This window comes from Corvus brachyrhynchos, unplaced genomic scaffold (assembly GCF_000691975.1).
Source record: "Corvus brachyrhynchos isolate BGI_N302 unplaced genomic scaffold, ASM69197v1 scaffold142, whole genome shotgun sequence".
NCBI lineage: Eukaryota > Metazoa > Chordata > Aves > Passeriformes > Corvidae > Corvus > Corvus brachyrhynchos.
This window is the reverse complement of record NW_008237226.1, coordinates 9,102,546-9,107,610: the sequence shown is the minus strand read 5'-3', so window position 1 is coordinate 9,107,610 and position 5,065 is coordinate 9,102,546. Positions and strand designations below refer to the sequence as shown.

Genomic DNA, 5,065 nt, shown 5'->3' with positions numbered 1-5,065 from the left:
TGGAAATTATTCTGCAGCAATTATTGCTGCCTCTTGTCCTGTCATGATACATCCCTGCGAAGATCTTCCATCTCTGTAACTACGTTAATAAAGTATAGTAAGAAGCAATATCAAAGGGAACACTTACAGCAAAGGATAGAGTATTGTGAAAGATGAGCTTATGTTCTCTACATTTACAACATCACATTAAAGATAATACAGATGTAATATGATCAATTTTGTACCAGTTCAACACAGTTGTTCTAAGATTGGCATGCTGTCAGTGCCACCTGCTGTCCTGTATTTGAGCTAATTTTGAACTCATGTATCAAAACACAGGTTTCAAATGCTTTTCTGCTATTGGAAAGAAAGCCTTTTCATCTCATCTTTTCTTAAGTAATTTTCACATATTGAATATAATAAATAATATTTATTTTCTGCATTTAGTGCTATGACTTGAACTAAATCTAGACTGCTGTAGTTGCTCTGTGCTATTTTATTTGCACAAAGAATGCTCAGATTGATACTTTGTGCAGGGAAATACGTAACAAACCAGTTTGTTGAACAGAAGAATTATGTCTTGCAAAATCTTATTTATTAAACTACAAGTAAAAAGTCTGAATTGGAGATAACTTTCATTGTGTCTGGATCATTGTAGTACTACTTCCCTAATTCTATATGTGAGACTGAGTAAGAAAAATGTCAAATTACTTCCCTGTCATCAAACAAGAGATCTTTGTCAGGATGAGTTCCATTATTTCCACAGAATTACTCTAAACAACGGGCAGCAAATGCTCTAAAGTGAGCAGTATAGCAGATTTTCAGCACAGATTTTCTTTTATGACAGGTAGTATAGGTGGTCTGGGAGTACTTTTCTGTGTCTACATTTCGTTCTTTCTAAATTTGAAACTCCTTAAATTATGGCATAAATTAATGCAGATCATTCTGTAGAGTTTATTTTCATATTAAAGCAAAAGCTGTTGGAAAGAACCTATGTTATCAAACATTTTATCATTTTGAGTATTTTTACTAGTTATTAGATATTTATCTTGCTGCACATAGCTTTACTATGAAAATACTAAAAATACATAAATAGTGATCAAAATTCTGCAGCCTGTTATCAGCACAGGTCTGTGTTTCTGCCATCAAGAGTATTCCTAGTATTTGATGCATTTAATAGACATAAATGCTGAGTTGTGGAAAAAATATTATAATAGCATGCAAAATATCTGTATTATACATAAGTATTGTTTATGTGACGTCCATTACCTACATATGAGCTGATTTGCTAGTAATTTGCTAGTGATTTACTAGGATATGATTTTTGATGATGAACTCTTTAAAATGGCTCCTATTTTTCTTTTTATGTTTAAATCTGCTTAATTTTTTAAACCATCACATAATATTTAGAGAAAAACAAAATTTTTATATTTTTCATTAAACCATCAAAAATGTACTACTTCCATTTGTATATAGTTTGAATAAAAGTGTATTTTAGGACACATCCCTGTGAAGATCATTGAAAAGTGAAATCAATAAAGATAAACTCTAATGCCTGTCTGTTATTTAGTGGAAACTGATAGCATGATTTTGATGGTTTTGCTGCATCTAATGTGTTATCCAAACTCTTCATTCCAGTGCATCAATCCCGTTAGTGGGATGCTGTTATTTCTTTTGCATGCCATTGTTAGATTTTGCAAACCTAGCTTCCCAGGTCTCTGCTTTTTGGGTGTCTATCTCTCTCCTTTTAGTTATGGTAATGAAAAGTAAGATAAGAATCTTTTGGACTCACTAATAAAATAAAAAAGTGCTGTGATATCTTAAGGTTTTCCTCAAGCTGATTAGTATGCGAAAATAAGGGGCATAACCTACTGGATTATGCTGCTTAGACATGTCCAAGTAATCTTCATATGTTGAAAATCAGAGGGAAAAAAACAACAACAAGACCACCTCCCACCCCCCCCTCCAAACCCCAAAGCAAAACCACAAAAAACCCCAAACAAAACCGACAAACAAAGAACCCACCAACCAAACTATTCTGTCACTTCTTTTAAGTGTTGGTTCTATGCTGAAGTTGGCAATGACAAAATTTTAAATCCAAGAGATCAAGTTCAGAGCTGGTCTAGTATGATGATGACAAAGTATTGTCATTATAGTTTATTTAAATAAATTATGATACCAGTGAAATGTTTAATTTGTTTTGGGTTGGGGTCCATTAACACTATATACTTAACTGTTTATAGAGCTTGTAGGAAGGATAGAAGATTCTCAGCTGGTCTAATTTGTTATGCTGATATCAGTGAAGCTATGATAATTTATTTCAGATGCAGATTTGTCATAGTACTTTTAGAATTCAGCTACATTGTTTGTACTTAATCTTTAGCTTCCTGTAATAGCTATACAGAAAGGTCAGATATCATGTAAAAGTTCCATATTACATTTAAATACTTTCAATCAGTTTTTATTACATAGTGTATTAGATGATTTAGTCAGAATAATTGCAAAAAAAAAAGGACCATTTAAGTGAAGTATGGAACTATATTTTTTAAAAATAAAAGAATAAGCAAGTCAGTGTTTATGAGCAGTGGGGTTGAGATAGCCTAACCTCTCACAGGTTTCTGGCCTTTGCCCTCTGACCTCATCAGTAATCCCCTTCTGAAAGAGATAAGAGTGTTAGGCTGTTACTACAAGTATTTGCCAGCCACCTGTTATCAAGTCAAAGAAGTAACAAGGAAATCTGCCTGATTTCCTTCTGCTCACTCTCTCTCTCTCTCTCTCTCTGCATCCCCCCCACCCCTGCCCCCCGTACCTTTTTCCTAGACTTTCATGAAATTTCTACTGCCCTTCAAATTTATTTGAATTTACTAAACTAATTTAAAAGTTGCTGGCACAGTTTGGAGTCATGAAGATAATAGGAGAAAGAGCATGAAAAGGTCTAATTTCCCTAGGAAATCAACCTTAATATCCAGTTTGTTTTATCTTGCTGGGTTTTATGTTCTGTTTCCTCCTAAGATTTGATTTTGGAGTTGTTTTGAAGGTAGACTTTAGAAATACAGAGTTCTATCTCTGAGAATGTTCCAGGATAGAAACCATGTATTTGATTTTCTGGTGCTTTTGAAAGCAGTTGATGTTCTAAACAAACAATTTGGGTACAAGATAAGGAATTTAAATAAGAATTAATTGGTTCTTTTTCTATAGGGGTTCTGAGATAGATACACATACTACTTGGCAATTTGTTTTAGAAGAAAAGATCTTGGAATTGTATACATGTATACATTATATTGTATATATATATTACATGTATTATAATCCATTTGTATTGGGTGACTACCCTTTTTTCCAATTAGCAGTGTCTAAATGTGTTCTATATGGCATCTACTAAAACCTTTGTTGTTAAGACAAAGTAATTCTTACTGCCATGTTTAGTTGTTCCAGTTTCATGGAATTTTGTTTTGTAGAAATTCTCTCATGTAAAGTGAGAATTTCATGAAGAAAAAGAAAATGTTAAGTATAGAGGAAATTGTTATTTGTGTGGTCTAAGTTTTAGTAATAAATGTACAAGGTAGTTTTTTGCTGAGTGTCACACTTCAGTCTGGAGTTTTCACAGTCCTCATCAACTTTCCATATTTATTTTTGCATCTTAAGCTAATAGTTAGTCTCCCACCCAAACACAAATTGGACAGATACATCCCTGCAGTACTCCTGATTTCTTTGGGAAGTGGTCTATTGCACATTAGTGACCACTAGGCTTTTTATTCTACTTCTGCACAGTAGAAACCTTTGAAGTTTATGACCTTTTTATTTGCTTCTGCCTTAATTTAAGTAGATTAACATTGTAAGAGAAGAGAAGAGTGACCTCATTGACTCTGCTAGCATCACGTAAAATTTCTTTTGTAATCTGTGCAAAAAAGGCCTCTTAATGATGGGTTTTGTTAGCCATTAGCATTGTACTCTGGTCTTTGGTAGGGGGTGTGCAATATTATTCCACCATGATTTGATAGAAGCACTTGATTTCTCTTTTAAAATAATTGCATGCCAGATATTTGGTCTCACTTTTCCTGTCACAAATGATTACTATCACCTCTGTCAGTGAGATTGCACAAAAAGGAAGTATAAACTGGAAGTTGATAAATGCTAGTGTTTAAAGAAATCCTGTGTTTTAGGGAAGTATTTTATTCCTCTCTACTGGCCACTAGATGTCACAGTTGCACTGTACCTGGTACTGTACAGTTGCTGAAAAGCTGCCCTAAAGTGAGAGAAAAGTTGAAAACCAGTAAATAGTTCATAGTCATCAATAATTTGAAATCAGGCCAATATGCCTTTCTTTTAAATCACTAATTGTAATTTTCAACCCAGTTCACCTTTTAAGTCAAGGTAAATTTTGATGGAACAAACTTTTGTGTTGAATTGTGACTATATTTAAAGAAATCATAAGGAAGTACTCTTAAAATGTTACTTTGGATCCTCAAGCAGCAAATATTATGCAAATGCACTCAAATAATTTCAAAAGCAACATTTGAAACTCTTTTGATTAAATGTGGCGTGGAATGTTTCAGTGGGAGTCCATGCTTGGGAATACTGCTTCTCATGTTGTATATTACATTACTGTTGCCATACTTTTTGAGCTGTGAGTATGTTGAAATGGAACCGAGCTAGAGACTCGCAAGCATTTACAAGTCTGGAGTGGGATCTGTCCTACCATGAGTGAGCCCTTCAGGCTGAAGCTTGAAATTACTGCTTAACACCTGGGCAGTTTCATAGACTTCTATTTCTTTTGTTCAGAGAGGAAGAAGGGCAATCAGGCCTTTTGTTGTCCTGAGTGACATTTCTGCAAGTCCTCTCTGAAGTGTGGCAGGTGAGTTTTCTAGAAGGCCGAAGTTCCGGTGCACCATATGCTATTTCCATACGAACAGGGGGCAAACTCGAGCCCTCTGAACTGCAGCTCACTCCCTTTGTGCCGGCTCGTTCCCGGCTGGAGGCAGGCTCCCCGTAAGGGATAGGAGGAGCTGTTCGGGCGGTCTGGTTTGCCGGCACGGCCCGCAGAGGGCGCGGTGTCCCCGCTGTGGGAGGCTGCGGCGGCGGGAGC

The 5,065-nt window shown here is 35.4% G+C and overlaps 1 protein-coding gene across 9 annotated transcripts in view; it reads left to right on the top strand.

The window, feature by feature from the left end:
- Window positions 1-5,065, top strand: part of DGKB (diacylglycerol kinase beta) — a 381,330-nt gene that overhangs the window by 136,939 nt on the left and 239,326 nt on the right. The window lies entirely within an intron of this gene.